The sequence below is a fragment of the Homarus americanus genome, unplaced genomic scaffold (genome assembly GCF_018991925.1).
Source record: "Homarus americanus isolate GMGI-L3 unplaced genomic scaffold, GMGI_Hamer_2.0 scaffold33468, whole genome shotgun sequence".
In the NCBI taxonomy this organism is placed as follows: Eukaryota; Metazoa; Arthropoda; class Malacostraca; order Decapoda; family Nephropidae; genus Homarus; species Homarus americanus.
In genome coordinates, this window is record NW_024714177.1 from 449,410 (window position 1) to 467,960 (window position 18,551).

Genomic DNA, 18,551 nt, shown 5'->3' on the forward strand with positions numbered 1-18,551 from the left:
AAACAAACGAACAAATAAACAAGCATACAAACAAACAAACAAACAAACACAAACAACAACTAAAGATCAAATTAAAAAAGAGAAAATCGCATCAAACAAAATGACTTAACAATTATAGTGATCCACCTGAGTAGTGATCCACCTGAGTAGTGATCCACCTGAGTAGTGATCCACCTGAGTAGTGATCCACCTGTGTAGTGATCCACCTGTATAGTGATCCACCTGTGTAGTGATCCACCTGTGTAGTGATCCACCTGAGTAGTGATCCACCTGAATAGTGATCCACCTGTGTAGTGATCCACCTGTGTAGTGATCCACCTGAGTAGTGATCCACCTGAGTAGTGATCCACCTGAGTAGTGATCCACCTGAATAGTGATCCACCTGTGTAGTGATCCACCTGTGTAGTGATCCACCTGTGTAGTGATCCACCTGTGTAGTGATCCACCTGAGAACTAATCGAAGGAATCATTGTCATGTTTACCTCAGGGGGTCAGATTATCTGCCACAAACACCTGTCTTGCATCTGTCCTGGGCAAGTGACTTTTAATATTTACTTGACCTGATAATTTGAGTTTAGAGGGAAATTGACTTGCTTGGATTATTTTTTTATGTGGAAATTTAAACATCTTAAAACATTCAAATTATGTTTATTAACTGAGAGATCAGTGTTAGAGGCGGGAACAACTTGTTATGTGAGGTCATAACTACTGTTACCTCACGACTACAGCCTCTCTCTTGTTGGTTCCTTGGAAATGGTTACAATTTGGCACCGACTGACTCGTTAAGTGCTTAATTTTGGAAGAAGGGCGCCTCTCTCTCTCTCTCTCTCTCTCTCTCTCTCTCTCTCTCCAGGTATTCACACATGATCTATAACTTCCTTTCACTCATTAACCTTCAATCACTCTCACCTGTTCTCCTTAATTACATCTATATACTTTCATAATATTTCAATCATTGTCATTCATTACTTTCTCGTTCTCTGCTTTCTCCTCTTTCGGTAGGTGTATACAAGGAGGAGGAGTTAACGTTCATAATAACAGTACAACAATAACATTAATTACACTTATTAATACAAGTGAAAATAAGAAAAGAACAATTACTTATTTTAATTATTAACTATGACAATTATACCATTACGTGAAAATAACAGTAACAAGGTAATAATAATAATAATAATAATAATAATAATAATAATAATAATAATAATAATAGTAAAATAACCTATTATTATATCCACAACAAAGACAACCGCAAAAAAAAATCAATAAACGTAACTCAACTAAAGAAACTAAAAACTTAATAACTAAACTAAAATAAAAAAAAAAAAACAACAAATCGATATATTTCTTCACAATCAAATGCCAAAAGTCGTTCAATCGCGAACGCCTAGGTGGCATAGTGGCTCGTGGTGGGGGTAAACAAGACGTCGACGGTGGTAGCGGCTCACTTACTCCCTGACCGCGGTACTGGGAGGAGGCGCTAGTGGTGGTCTCCCTCTTTCTGCTTTCTTTCTCGTGTGGTCACTGTGTTTGACTAATAGACATCGTGAACACTTGATAATATAGTGCAACCGTGAATAATATTGTGGTTATTGATAGTGAACAACTTGTATTACGAACTGTTTAAAAAAAAATCTCTGATATTACGTGTAGAAAAAAAAACAGTGAGGAAGTGTAAAAGAAAATACTAATATTCCTATGTGTTAGAGAAGGATATACAGTACATGGCATGCTTACTACGGAATCTCCAGCCCTTTTTGCCCTCAGATGTGAAGACAATTTTACGTACATGAACCTTAATTAAAGGTGAGTTATGTTACCTGTTGCGTTCATTACTGATATAAGGTGTTTTTTAATCATGTATTCGCGTTCTCACGTTCTTGGCTGTTCTATTTTACGTTCATTAGTGTTCATTAGGGTAAGTTTTGGTTCTTATCTCACGTTCATCACAGTTCTATGTTCAAGTTTACGTTCACCAGTGTTCATTACAGTAATTTCTGGTTCTTTTCTCACGTTCATCACAGTTCTATGTTCAAGTTTACGTTCACCAGTGTTCATTACAGTAAGTTCTGGTTCTTATCTCACGTTCATCACAGTTCTATGTTCAAGTTTACGTTCACCAGTGTTCATTACAGTAAGTTCTGGTTCTTTTCTCACGTTCATCACAGGTACGACAGGTATTTGCCAAATTAACCCAACAGTCAGTCAAGAAGTGAGTTGTACAGTCATATTCCTGTCATACAGTCGTTGCTGCAGGGATGTGTCATGACGTGGGTCTGAGCTGCTGTAATGTCATGAGGTAGTGCTGTAACGTCGTGAGGTAGTGCTGTATTGGTGCTGTAACGTCATGAGGTAGTGCTGTACTGATGCTGTAATACCATAATTAGCCGTGAACTACTAAACTACCACCTTGACAATGAAACTACCGGAACGTGATTTGCCCCCTTCATAAGTAAGCAATCGTCATCTTATTTCCTTGTAATTTATTAAGAAACATGAACGAATATATTTGTATTATTTACGAGATGATTTGTGAAGGAGGATAGTTAGGTTAGGTTAGGGTAGGGTAGGGTAGGGTAGGTTAGGGTAGGTTAGGTTAGGGTAGGTTAGGTTAGGTTAAGTACAGTTTACAGTCAGTCGAGATAAATTAAGTACAAGTTGGTAAGTGCGTGTTGTGTGTATGTATGTAAGTATGTATATGTGTGTACGTATGTATGTTAGTATATCTGTATATATGTGTGGGTGTATGTGTACTGACATACATACCATGGCTAATTTACATATCATCAGGTAGAGGGCGTCTCAGGTGTATATGTAATTCAGTGTAACTCTTTGCTTATTGCCTGACTTGTGTTTGTTCACTCGTCTCTTGACCTTCATACAATACCTGTGTTTAGAGAGCAATGTTTGTGTGTGTGTGAGTGTAGGTTAATGTATATGACTGTATGTGGTATTCGCTGTGTGTGTGTGAGTGTAGGTTAATGTATATGACTGTATGTGGTATTCGCTGTGTGTGTGTGAGTGTAGGTTAATGTATATGACTGTATGTGGTATTCGCTGTGTGAGTGTAGGTTAATGTATATGAATGTATGTGGTATTCGCTGTGTGTGTGTGAGTGTAGGTTAATGTATATGACTGTATGTGGTATTCGCTGTGTGTGTGTGAGTGTAGGTTAATGTATATGACTGTATGTGGTATTCGGCTGTGTGTGTGTGAGTGTAGGTTAACACATGACTGTATGTGGTATTCATGTGTGTGTGTGTGTGTAGGTTAAGGCGACTGTATGTGGTATTCAAGGTGTGTGTGTGTGTGTGTGTGTGTTTTTGCAGGTAAATAATAGATGTGTGTGCGTGCGTGTGTGCGTGCGTGTGTGTGTGTGTGAGATACGTACATCACCACAGGACAAAAGTCAACAGGTGTATAGTGGGTCAGGTGCAGCAACAGCCTTTACACCTGAGTTTCTCCTTACCTGTCTACCTACCTGCTTGTCTACCTCCAGTACTTTCTTCCCTCCCTCTCTCCTCTCCCCCTCCTTCCCTCTCTCCCCTCCCCCTCCCTCCCTCCTTCCCTCCAAAACTCTCACCTCTGACCCTCACTTTCTCAATCACCTTTTTACACCATGTTAACGAACCAATACAAGATTTAGTGGTGATTCAAGACGTGTACTTGTCCATAACGAGTCATCATCCCACACCGTTATTCAGGACGGTGGTCAATAACGGAATGGTTATTTTTTTCATAGTAGCAACAAACATAACTAAGAATTACCCATTGTCTGCGTTAAGTCGTCCTGGGGAAAAAAAGAGTAATATCTCGCACACACAAAAAACAAGAGTTATTTATCCGTCAGATCAGGAAGGACTGACCTTGGGGTTGTCAAAATGCATTAAATTATATCATCGTCCTTGGCCAGTGAACAAACCAGTTACATTTCGACCATTGGCAATATATTTTTAGTGATAAGGTGAACTGTTAATGAGTGTAGCATTATTAGAGGTACAGGTAACCTTTTGTTGTATACCTGTGTGATATATGTATGTTGTATTACTTGTGTTGAACTGCGTTGACTGTATACATGTTGAACTGTACACCTGCGTTGACTGTACACCTGCGTTGACTGTACACCTGCGTTGACTGTACACCTGCGTTGACTGTACACCTGCGTTGAACTGTACACCTGCGTTGACTGTATACATGTTGAACTGTATACCTGCGTTGACTGTATACGTATTGAGCTCTATACCTGCGTTGACTCTATACATGCTAAACTTGTTATTATTTATTTATTTATTATTTATTCGTGGCTGTGGACATAGAGAGGAATAAAAGACAAAAATGTGATGAGAGAGAGAGAGAGAGAGAGAGAGAGAGAGAGAGAGAGAGAGAGAACGACTTTGAAGTGTAATGATAAAGAGAAACTTGGTAAACCCTTGACTAATTTCTCATTGATTTTACCGCGAAAGTTTGCGATAGAAATATTTACTAGTCACAGGAAGCAAAAGATCGATTTGTAATGGAGTGTTATCTCTGTAAACACAAGCTTTATCGTAACAATTGGTGTAAATTCTCTTGTGTGTGTTTGGAAAGTGTTTGAGGAATGCTTAAAATGTTTGTTCTTTTCATATTTGCATTTTAATGTTTATTTTACTTATTTTTTGTCGATTTCTTGTTGGTGTTGACGTCAGAATTTGTCTTTATTTGTACACTTGATTGATTTCAGCTAATCAGGGGTAAGGAAAGGGTTTGTTTACATAATGGGCCAATCACGATGCACCCCCGAGGCGGCGTCTGACCTATTGGAGCGTCGTAATAAACCCATAGAAAACGGAGTTGAGGGATGATTTAGGTATTCTTTCGGCCTTGACGATTGAGGAGAGGGAGGTGTACTCTCTCTCTCTCTCTCTCTCTCTCTCTCTCTAATAATATGCTCCACGCCTCTCTGATCACCAATAGTCCTTCACGCCCTTATACACTTGTCCAGCTGTCTGTGTATAAGACCAGCTGTGGGTTCCGGTCTGTGAGTGAAGTGGGTTAGGCGTGTGTTGGTAGTGAGTGTGTTGGTAGTGAGGGACTTTAACTCATCTAATAAGACCATGTGGTAACCTCAGCCTCCAAAATTACCCCCGATGGGAAATACTCTGTGTTTTTTTGAGCTACTCGTCTGCCCGAGTGCTAGTTTTTACCTCTTCCTCCAAACTGGTCCTCGAGAAGTGGTTTGGATAGTTACCCGACGGCTTTTGGTCTAGTTAACACAACAGCTTTTAGGTATGTATGTGTGTGTGTGTGTGTGTGTGTGTGTGTGTGTGTGTGTGTGTGTGTGTGTCAAGATGCCTTACCTGTAATTAATAGAAGAAATGTGGTAATACTCTTGTTATTATCCACACAAGGTACAAAGTAACGCACCACTTTCTTTCATTCATTCATCACTGCTTTCATGGTAAAATGTGTGTTGCGGTGTTTTCTCTGTTTTCATAACCTTGAGTGATGTATTTATAAACCAGAATCGAAATAATATGAAAATATGAGGTTTATGTGTGTTCAATCTTGAGGAATATAAACCATTAATGTTCACGCTTCTCTAAACATCTGTTCACGGTCATCAGAAATATATCAAGTAGGATTTTTAATAATGTAGTGATGCTTTTCAAAACTTTACTTCACCTAACCTAACCAAATCAGTGTGTAGGAATGTGTCCCATAGTCTATTGTTCATTTAGACACGGTGAAGATAATACGAATTGAACACAAAGGTATAACTCCTGCAGCTGGGTCGCCCCGGGTATGAACCAACGCACACTTAGGACGGGAAACGAAAGCTGTGCCCACTCCACCGCGGCCTAAATGATTTATTTACCCAAATAAACATCTAAACTTACCATTACTGTTAATATTTTTTACGTATTTATAGTTTTAAAATTCCTTTCATATTTATTTGGTCACCAAGTCGCCATAACTCACCAACTCTTAATCTGAACCGCTGTTGGTGGTAATTGTTTGGCGATAACGGTGTGTGTGTGTGTGTGTGTGTGTGTGTGTGTGTGTGCGCGCGCTTCAACCTTGTGATATGTGGTGGTGGAAGAGAAGGAGATAGTTGTTTGTGCGGGGAGAGACAGACAGACAGACAGACAGACACACACAGACAATCTATCCACAAGTTTACCTCTAGTTACCGTCACCCCCCTCTAACTCATCTTAACCATTACTCTACTATCACCTATCATCATGTACTTGTCTTAACACACACCCGAGACAACCATTACTTAACTCTCAGATCCGCCACATCAAAGCTCATGGCATCTGCAGGTTCATACCTCACTGCACCGCTTGAGAGGATGGCCACCTGGTGTGTGTGTGTGTGTGTGTGTGTGTGTGTTTACATTCAGCCAGGCAGCATAATAGTGATCTGCAGGTGAGACAAGGTGATGAGTTATGGTGGTGATGAGTGATGGTGTTGATGGTGATGCTGGAGAAGGTGGTGGTGATGGTTGATGATACTACAGGAACTAGTAGGGATGGTGGTGGTAATGGTGGTTGCAGACAGGTGAATCAAGGTGTTAGTCGTTCATCCTATTTTTAAAATTAGGTTATTGGTAATCCAGGTATCGAGTTATAAGATCTAGATCACTTGAGATGTTCACAGGAGGAGAGAGTTTAGTGTTTTTACTGCAGGATGATGTAGGTCAAGTGTATGTATGTTAGTAACAGGACGAGGGGTATACTGAGCTGTTGATGTCTTTAGTGATGTAACTCCCAACACACACACACACACACACACACACACACACACACACACACACACACACACACACACACGTTTCCCCAACCTTACAAGTTCCGTAATAGTCTCTTGAAACAGACCAATACTCACTAGGATCTTCACCGATATTCTTAACCCTAACACAATACTTCTTTAACATGTTCACTAGATATTCCTTATACGATCTGACAATACAGTATCCCATAAGATACCACTGCGATTTTCCTTCAAGATCTTAGGTTAGGTTAGGTATCTGTCTCAGGGTATTACCACAGCCAGTACGGGAACACAGTATTTTCCTTGTATTCGACGGGATCTATTCATTACCTGTGATGGAGGTATGGGGGCTGGTCTTATAGTTGCCATACAGGTGAGTGAGGTGCTTGCCTTCGCCTGAACGTGAGGTGAAGGTGAGGTGCTTGCCATAGCCTCAGGAACGGAAATGCCGAGATGACAAGATGCTGTGGAAGGTGTCGTGACGTCATCGCTTCGGGGCCTCCTGCGGTATTTGGTTCCCAGTGTTCTAATTGTGGTTGTGTGTGTGTGTGTGTTGTAACTGGGCTGAGGTGTGTGCACTTATCGGTGTTAGGCTGTGTAAGCATCTCCCGAAATTGATTGAGATAGAGGGCTGTGGTCGCCTACCCTCAGACACAGTAGGATGCTGACCCCTTTGTCAGGATGAGTAATTATATCTCGACCGCTGTGTTCTGTGTGTCACATATGTGCTAAGGTGTTCACGTGTCACATATGAGCTAAGATGTCCACGTGTCACATACTGTATATGCCGAAGGGTGTTCACGTGTCATGAAACAGACTGACTGACTGACTGACTGACTGACTGACCAACTACTAAATCCCTCTTCCAAATCTCTCTTCCACCTCCCACTCTTGACATCACCTCCAGGGAAATACAACTAACGAACTCCATCAATAATAAACTCCTACAGATCTTCACTACACCGTGGACGTGACCCACTAAACGCCATCGTTGCTTCAAACTGCCTGTCTGTCTGTGTGTGTCTCAGTATCCGTATGTTTCACCTGATGTGTTACCTGGATACACCTGTTGTCTCATTTGTGTTTGAGTTCACCTGACAACTAACATCACTAATTTATGTTGTGTTGAGTCAGTTGGTTAGTTTGAGGGTGTTTGGTGGGGGTGGTCTGTCGGGGAGGTGTCTGTCGGGGAGGTGTCTGTCGGGGAGCTGTCTGTCGGGGAGGTATCTGTCGGGTAGGGAGAGGTTGTGTTGTGGATAAGTATTGTCTGTCGGGTTAATAGTGGTTGTTGTGGTGATTGTTTTTGTTATTATTGTTCTTTTATTTATATGCTTTAATATTACTTTCTTATTTATTACTTATTTTCTTATTATTATTATTCTTATCATTATCATAATTATTACCTGTACTTGTTATCATTACTACTATTACAATACATTAAATCTTGTATAGACTTTTATCATAATTCTCTTTCACCTTTATAAAGAATTAAATATATATCTTCCTTCCTTATGTTAGAGGTTAGAGCTTACACCTGGTTGACTGACCCTGATAAGTAACTATAAGGAAATACGTACGAATTAATCCTATGTACTAAAGGGGATTAGTTTTTGGTGGATTAAAGGAACGATATTTGCTGGAGGATTTAGTGGATTAGGTATTGTTAGAGGTTTGTCAGGATGGGTGAGGGTGGTTAGGTCTTTAGTGTGAGTATTTGGGAACTAACTTTGGGAGGTAGGTTAAGTGAGGTGGTTTTGAGGGGGTGTGGGGTATTCTCTCTCTCTCTCTCTCTCTCTCTCTCTCTCTCTCTCTCTCTCTCTCTCTACGTCTTCTTCCCCTCATTTTAACTTCAGAGAGAGAAATAGAGAGACAGACAGACAGCGATAGAGACAGAGACAGACAGACAGAAAGAAAGAGAGATAGACACATACAGGGAGGGAGGGAGAGAGATAAACACACACACACACACACAGACGGAGAGAGAGAGAGGCGTGATGCTTTGTGCAGTGAACACCCTGGGTGGGGCAGGACCGCCACCAGTGTTACACAACTACTCGGGCCGCCCTTACTGACTGACTGCTCTCACACCCACACACTTCCTGAAGGAGTCGCGGTAGGGGACGTCTCTTACCTCCTCCTCCTCTTTCTACTTTTCCTTCTTCTCTTCGTTTTACTTCTCCCTTTCCTCCCCCTCCTCCTCTTCTCCCTTCTTCTTCTCCTCCTCCTCTCTCGTATTTACTAATCACGCTTTAATTACCGTATAACCTGTCTCTAATGACCTAACTGGTGGATGTCGTTTTTATTGACGTGAAAGAGGGATTGGTTCTTTTTTCCCCCAAGGACGAGTTATTGTTGCCCATGACCAATTATTTTTCTACCTTTGTCCTTCAGGTTAGGAAAAAAAAGTTCTTTATTTTCATTTAATTGGAGGAATAGTTTTGTTTATTGTCGCCCCCCCGCTACCTACTCTTCCACCCCCTCCCATCCTCCCTTCACCCCCACCTACCCTCCCACCCTCACCCACTCTCCCCACCCCACTCTCTCTCTCTCCCACCCACCCCTAACCCCCATAGCCTAGCGGTGATGCATTTCGTGTGTGTGTGTGTAATAATAATAATAATAATAATAATAATAATAATAATAATTAACGGTTTATTGAAAGAACTTGGCAGCCAGAAGGCTGAAAATATACAGTTACATATCTGGGGAATGGGTTACGAATTACAAATAATATACAAATAACATAAGTGATATAAATAAGATATATAATAACTAGATGGGGAAAAGCTCAAACTACAGTTCATTTCAACATAGTGACAGTGCAAGAAGTAGTATTTACTGGGAGTGAATACACTGGTTTATTACAAGTTATTGATAATTTTTACAATGGTTGGGACTGGGCTGTTCTTATAGCGATCAGTTCGTGCTCGTATGGGCTGGAAGCGATTGTGGTATCGAACAACAATTCTCGGGCTAGGGATCTCAGGTGGTAGTAGGAGCCGGTGTCGAGGATGGTGTAGAAGCTTCTTACCAAATTTTCAGATGAGGTCGTGGTGATGGTCAGTGAGAGACGTGAGGGTCAGTGTGTTGAGCGCTTCTTGATATGTGGAGTAGGAAGGGGAGAGAATAATCTGTGTGTGTGTGTGTGTGTGTGTGTGTGTGTGTGTGTGTGTGTCCGTCCGTGACCATACGTTAGTTTCCGTTTGATATCTTTCCACTGAGTCAATAGATTGACTTCAGATCTTGGAGTGAAACTTGTGGTTATGACTGTGTCTCTCTTGGGGGCTGTTACCTGTGTCATTAGTACCTGTTACCTGTGTCATTAGTACCTGTTACCTGTGTCATTAGTACCTGTTACCTGTGCCATTAGTACCTGTTACCTGTGTCATTAGTACCTGTTACCTGTGTCATTAGTACCTGTTACCTGTGTCATTAGTACCTGTTACCTGTGTCATTAGTACCTGTTACCTGTCATTAAGTACCTGTTACCTGTGTCATTAGTACCTGTTTACCTGTGTCGTAGTACCTGTTACCTGTGTCATTAGTACCTGTTACCTGTGTGTCATTAGTACCTGTTACAATGTCATTGAGTACCTGTTACCTGTGTCATTGGTACCTGTTGCCTGTGTCATTGGTACCTGTTACCTGTGTCATTAGTACCTGTTACCTGTGTCATTAGTACCTGTTACCTGTGTCATTAGTACCTGTTACCTGTCATTGGTACCTGTTACTGTGTCGTAAGTACCTGTTACCTTGCCATTGGTACTATTTACCCTGTGTCATTAATTACCTGTTACCTGTGTCATTGGTACCTGTTACCTGTGTCATTAATTTACCCTGGTACCTGTGCCATTGGTACCTGTTACCTGTGCCATTAGGTACCTGTTACCTGTGTCATTAGTACCTGTTACCTGTGTCATTAGTACCTGTTACCTGTGTCATTAGTACCTGTTACCTGTGTCATTAGTACCTGTTACCTGTGTCATTAGTACCTGTTACCTGTGTCATTAGTACCTGTTTCCTGTGTCATTAGTACCTGTTACCTGTGTCATTAGTACCTGTTACCTGTGTCATTAGTACCTGTTACCTGTGTCATTAGTACCTGTTACCTGTGTCATTAGTACCTGTTACCTGTGTCATTAGTACCTGTTACCTGTGTCATTAGTACCTGTTACCTGTGTCATTAGTACCTGTTACCTGTGTCATTAGTACCTGTTACCTGTGTCATTAGTACCTGTTACCCGTGTCGTGTACACCTGTTACCTGTGTCATGTACCTGTTACCTGTACCCATTAGTACCTGTTACCTGTGCCATTAGTACCTGTTACCTGTCATTAGTGCCTGTTACCTGTGCCATTAGTACCTGTACACCTGTGTCATTAGTACCTGTTACCTGTGTCATTGGTACCTGTTACCTGTGCCATTGAGCACCTGTTACCTGTGTCATTAGTACCTGTTACCTGTGTCATTAGTACTGGCCCACCTGTGTAAATTAGTACCTGTTACCTGTGTTACCAGAGTTATGGCCCATTTTTTCGGGTTGAGGAAAGGGGGGGAAAATAGGGGTTGGTGGGGTGTGAGAGGGAGGTGAGAGGTGGGAGCTTGATGGGGAGGGAAGGGGAGGGAAGGAGGGTAGGGAAGGTAGGGGTTGATGGGGGAGGGAAGGAGGGGAAGGGAAGGTAGGGCTTGATGGGGAGGGAAGGAGGGGGAGGGGAAGAAAGACGATAAGCAGTAAAGATTAACACAGGCGATAAAGCGAAGGAACGGTTGTCTGTATGTCAGTAAATTACAAGGTTGTCGGTGAAGGTCGGGAAAATTCCCCTCAAGCTTCACGAAAGTCCAAGGCGCCATAAATTTCGATTATAATGGCGCAAAAGACTGATTATTTCCCCACCGCGTCACCATAATGGCGCAAAAGACTGATTATTTCCCTCACAGAATATTTGAGGGATTTTTTTCCTCTTGAGACGTGGGTGATCTTAAGTATATTTAGGGATATGGATGATTTTAAGTATATTTAGGGATATGGATGATTTTAAGAATATTTAGGGATATGGATGATTTTAAGTATATTTAGGGATATGGATGATTTTAAGTAGCACATAAACATTAAGGGGGTGAGGTGGATGTCCTCTGAAGCAGCTTAACTAAAGAAAGAAATAGAGAGATTTATTATTCCAGTTATGTTCTCGATATGAAGGTTATGTTGTATAAAGTCTCTCTCTCTCTCTCTCTCTCTCTCTCTCTCTCTCTCTCTCTCTCTCTCTCAGGGCCCAGTGCCTTGGTGCCTCAGGAGGAGAGGCCTCAGGCAACGGTGATGATGATGATGGTGTGATTGTTTGCCGTCAAGACAATTGGACTAATTCTCTCTCTCTCTCTCTCTCTCTCTCTCTCTCTCTCTCTCTCCACCATCACACAGACTAGTGCCTCACGCCCGTCACTCTGAGGTAATGGACTCTGACACTTGGAGGCCAGAGAGTACGTTTGGTGGAGGATGAGGACCCACCAGTTTTTAGTATGAACCAACGCCGTGGGACACACACACACACACACACACACACACACACACACACACACACACACAGTTGGAACATTCTTACGTAACTTTACACAATTAAGAGACGAAATAATTGAGAAAATGACAACAGGTGTGTGTGTGTGTGTGTGTTTTCCTCCTCCTCTTCCTCCCTCTCTTCCTCCCTCTCTTCCTCCCTCTCTTCCTCCCTCTCTTCCTCCTCCTCTTCCCCCTGTTTCTCTTTTCTTCCTCATCTGAAACTAAACAACTATGGTAAGAAATAAACAACTATGAACAAACACAATACCCAAGCAAGTTTTTTCTCCCGTTTGTTTTTGCTCTGTTTTTTCTTTCTTTACCTTTTAAAGTTCAACAGACAGACAGACAGACAGACAGACAGACAAACAGACAGAGAAAAGCAGCATCAATAACATACAGGTAAGGCAAGAACCAGGTCCTAATTAACACCAGACACACCTTCACATTTTATTTCTCTTTGTCTCTCGAGTGAGTCATGGCTAACTTTGTCCGCCATCTTGTCTCTCGTCTGGTGGTATTTAAAAACTGATGTGAATTTAGTCTGGTTTTTTTTTTTGGGGGGGGGGGGGGTTAATTAGTAAATAAAACACCTTTATGGGGCATTATTCAACACCTATGGGCTTTTATCTGTCTGTCTGTCTATATAAATATCTGTCTCTCATTTTATCTGTCTGTCTGTCACTTTATGTCTGTCTCTGTCTGTCTGTTTGTCTGTTTTGTACCAGAACTTTATACCAGGAAAATATATAACAGGTAGAAACCACTTTCTCTCTCACTGATGTTAGGACATTTGTATATGAGTAATTACAGGTGTGATACAGGTGTGTAGTGAGCTAATGTCATCAAGACTGTGTTACCTGAGATGACTGACTCCCTGTATGGTGGTCGTGTTACCTGAGATGACTGACTCCCTGTATGGTGGTCGTGTTACCTGAGATGACTGACTCCCTGTATGGTGGTCGTGTACTCAGCTAATTGTAATGTACTTGGACTTGCATTGGGCTAATTGGGAGAGTATTGATTTAGTACTAATAACGTTAGTACTTCGTTGTATCTGGTATACATCAACATACATAGGTAAAGGTGTATACATACGATATCAAGTTTACTCAAAGGGATGTATAATCGATGCCCTGATGGATGTATGCTATGTGTATTGTGTATAAGGTGTTTTTAAATGTATGTATATATTCGTTAACATCATTCTTCAGTTGTATACATAACCCTTATGTATTACGGCAGTCGTCAAAATTTGTATTTTTAATTCATAAATGTATCGGTGATCTGTAACTTTCTGACATAGCATGAACAAGAGTTGATTATATGCTGCATTAGATCACACTTGGATAAAAAACACACATCCCTCACTCAACAAAGGAAAATTATTCTTTCACTCAACAGGTCAGGAATATGAGGCCATTGGTCTGATTTATACACAGACAGTGATTGAGGTCGTGATGGTGGTGGAGATAGGGGAGGAAGTGGTGGAGATAGGGGAGAAAGTGGTGGAGATGATGGTGGACGTGTGGTTAGTAATGTTGATGGTAGTGGAGGAGGTGCTAAGAGTGGTGGAGGCCCTCGTGTTGGAGATAGTAATGGTGGCGAAAATACAGGTCCACATATTAGCTTTTCTCCCCAGCATCGTCGCTGTCGTGTGTGTGTGTGTGTGTGTGTGTGTGTGTGTGTGTGTGAAAGAACCGGTCAGAGCCTAGTAAGGAAACCGGTTTTATACATACATTATGGCTGAGGTCCCCGTCTCTCTCTCTCTCTCTCTCTCTCTCTCTCTCTCAAGCTCTCTGTTACTCCTAAAGCCGTGACTTGTACTTGATTCACGGTCACTCAGAATAGGTACTGATCTACGGACACTCAGAATAGGTACTGATCTACGGACACTCAGAATAGGTACTGATCTACGGACACTCAGAATAGGTACTGATCTACGGACACTCAGACAAGTTGTTAACGTACGTCATCATTGTATAGATGACTCGTAAAACCTTGATCTCTTGACCTATGAGACGTAAAGGTCAATTATGAGAAGTAGTGATGATTTGACCACACCCTAGACACATTAGGAGCATTATCTCTCATCCCTTTTGTCTCATCTCTCATCTCGTATCTCTCATCTCTAAGGACCCCCGTTAGTGTGTGTGGGACAGAAAGAACAAGGTGGATCTGGGTCCCACTGAAAAGACGACAGGATTACACAAAGGATCCGGATTCATGTGAATTTGGGTATACGTCTATTTCATTATGATTTGAGTGTGTCGTTGTCATAAAGTGCGTGCAGGAACATATCTTAGGATGTGTACGGGTATTAAAGTGCGTGAAGAACATACCCCAGATTGTGTCCGGGTATTGAAGTGCGTTAAAAACATACCCCAGGTTTTGTCCTGGAATAAACCGAAGTGTGTCCGGATTTAAAGTGGGTTTTTCCGGTTACCAGAACACTTGACCTTGTTTTGCTACAGAGGCCCCCGTTCACCTGGCTGGGGTGGGGAGGGGTGGCCTCTGTCCTTTACCTGTTAACAAAAACTTCTTTGTATTATAAGCTGGACAATCTGCCTCGCTGGGACACACACGGGAACATACACACATACAGACACGCACACACAGGAACAGATACCCACATACACACAGGAACAGACATACACACAGGAACACAGACACACACACACACACACACCCACCTGAATGCCCAAGTGAACTGATGCAAAGTTTAGGTTTTGTCTCCAGTATAAAAATGGTTGTTTTTATGAATCATACTGATGTGTGTGTGTGTGTGTGTGTGTGGGTGTCTGTGGGTGTCTGTGCGTGTGTGTGTTTTGTTATCCCGTAATCGCTCCCTCCTCGTACAACCAAATTTCCACTACAATTGAATGATCGTCTGGCGTAGAGAGACGCGGGGGGGAACGTCAGGCGGTGGTGAGTGCTCATGTTGTGTCTTTATGATAGCAGCTATAGTGCATGTGGGCAGTGTTCTACTTAACCCGGAGAAAGTAGGTGATAGTCTGCCAGTGTTACCAGACCTGCAATACACCCTAGCTTGCTCATGATGATGGTCTGGGTGTTAGTAGTGGTGGTGATGGTGGTAGGGGTTGTGGTGATGGTGGTAGGGGTTGTGGTGATGGTGGTAGGGTTAATAGAGGTGTTGGTAATAGTGGTGATAATGGCAGTGGGTGGTGATCGTGGGAAGGTCAGTGATGATGAGAAAGGTGACAATATGGATGATGGTGGATATAGTAGTGAGGCAGTCAGAAAGGTAGGAAGGTAGACAGAGAGAGAGAGACTTACTGTAGGGAGCAGAGAAAGTGTGTAGTGAGTACTGTACCTGGCTGTGTAGACCATGATGTTGTTATTGTTGTTGTTGTTATTATTATTATTGTTGTTGCTGTTATTATTTTTATTGTTATTGTTGTTATTATTATTATTGTTGTTATTGTTGTTTTTATTATTATTATTATTATTATTATTATTATTATTATTATTATTATTGTTGTTGTTTTTATTATTATTATTATTATTATTATTATTATTATTATTATTATTATTATTATTATTACTGTTATTATTGTTGTTATTATTATTAGTCATTATTGTAACTAATGATATCTGTTCCCCCAATCGCCCAAGTTTAGGTAAGTTGATCTACATGTGACCCAACACGTCATGAACCTGTTTTGTTCTGATTTACACCTACAAGATCTTACCTCACCTAACCTGTTTGTACTAACCTAACCTAACCTAACCTATCTTAACCTAATCCATTCTAATCTAATCTGGTCTAACTTAAACTAACCTAATCCAACCTCTGTCTGTGTCTTTGTCTTCTGTGTGTGTAAGAGTAACAGGGACAAACTCAACTCAAGGTCAAAGTAACACTCGAGTTTTCATTCCATTTTTCGCAACAAGTCGATGATATAAAGTCACAAGCGACCTGCCTCCTCTCTGGTCCCCTTTAACGACCGTCTGCGTGTTGTGACATAAGCCGAAACAAAACCTATGTGTGTTCGCCAAGGCAGGAGATAGTTGTCGTCCACCCTGGCGAACCGGTTCACTTAATACTTTGACTGGTTTAGAGAGAGATAAGGTGTAAGGTCAGTTTGTAGGAGGAACATTTGACTGACTTGATAAGGAACCATTTAAGCCACGAGAAGTCAGGTCAAACTTTCATATAAGTAGGTCATAAGAGGTCAAGTTATGAGTGATAGGGTGACCTAGTTTGTATAATGTGGAGTTGAGGAGAAAATTGTACATTGGTGGTATAATTTGTGTCCATTTTGCTGTTTCATAAGGGAGGTGAATTACATAACGCCCACCTGACACCCCCCTGACACACTCCTGATACCCTCCTGACCCCCTGACACCCCCTGACACCCTTCTGATACCCCTTGACAACCCCTGGCCCCTCCTGATCCACCCTGGTCCCTCCTGACATCTCCTGATCCGCCCTGACACCTTCCTGACCCTTCCCGATCTACCCTGACACCCCCTGATCCCTCCTGACACATTCTGGTTCCATATGAAACCCTCTTGACATCTCTTGACACCCCTTGACCCTTCCTGGCATCCTGACAACTCCTGACCTTTCCTGACCCCTTCTGACTCCACACGACACCCCCTTTACCCTTCCTGACCCCTCCTGACACCGCCCTGACTCCTTCTGACACCCCCTGACACCTCCTGATCCCCCCCCACCCTCCTCTCAAGTGGTGAGTGGGCCAACCTAACACTGAATTAGGCCAAGTAAGAAGACTAACATACATACACTACACATACATACACTACACATACACACACTACACATACACACACAAACCAGTTTTCACATTTAGAATACTTCGATACCAATATCCATTAACTCATCCAACAATATCCTCCACACAGCCAGTTGGCAGTGTGGGCAGAGAACCCGTCGTGTTAGTTACTTGCCGTCTGTGCCTTGTGTTAGTGCTTCTTGAGAGAGAGAGAGAGAGAGACTGAGTTTAACGAGAGGTGAAGCTCTGGATGTGTACGTGGGCTTCTTTCAGATGGGCGCTGTGTATTATGGTGCATAGGTAAGTTGTATCTTCTCTGTCTTCACAACTTCTTACTTTTCCTACATCAACTTCAGGTACTAGTGACACGTAACATTGCAAGAATCAACTTTAAATCTACTATGAGAAAACAAAAAAGAGCTTGAGTCATAGCTGATGTAAGAGGATTGGGAATATGTTTATAGAGGGTTAAAAACCTCCTCTCGGGGTGGTGGCAGTAGAATCAGAGCATCACCAAAGCAACTCCTTTGACATTAACACCCTCGGTAAAGGTGACCCACTCAAAAACTCATTCTCGCTGTGTGTGTGTGGGGGGGGGGAGGTTAACTCCGTAGTGTTCGGGTCTGTTAGTATTATAGCTATGAACCTGTTTGGTAGTCACTTTATACAAGGAGGAAACTCTTAGCGGCGTACCTAAAGATGTTAGCTTTGTGCCCCAAGAAACTATAATGTTGTCCAGTTGAAATTTTGCATTGGAAGAGAAGAGAATTTATCAATGGTGTTAGTAAAGTTAGTTGTCTGTTCCTTTGTTTTGTTAGTACAGCTTGTGTGTATAGTCAACTTGGAATCTATAGTGAGTTAAATCCTACTGAAAGTTGGTTATAGAAGACTCTCCTCCTGGTGGAGATGTACCTGAAGGGGTTTATCTCTACTTCCTCTGGTCCTTGAGGCACCTGATGTGTAAAGTCACCTTCAGGTTCACACAGGGACAAATTACACCAAAAGATGGATTAAATGAGGCCCTCTAAGAGAACCTCCTGCTGGTTTCATGTAGAAGGTAAGGTGTCCTACAGTCGGTTCTTGGCCAGACACGAGTTGAGTAAACAAGCTAACGAGAGAGTAGAATCCAGGAAGAACATTTATTGACGTGCTTGAAGGTTAAGTGAGTCGTGTTACCTCTCTTGGTGATGATGTTTCCTCTGGTGTGAGTTATAGTGAGTTATAGAGAGTTATAGTGAGTTATAGAGAGTTATAGTGAGTTATAGTGAGTTATAGAGAGTTATAGTGAGTTATAGAGAGTTATAGTGAGTTATAGAGAGTTATAGTGAGTTATAGAGAGTTATAGTGAGTTAGGAGGTTTATATGATGCCAAAGGATTAATTACAATACGATAGTTTAATAATTTTGCTCTCGGCTTGTTTAAAAAATTCCTTTAGTAGATATTAAAAACCTCCCTCCCCACCATTACCACCACTACCACCATTAC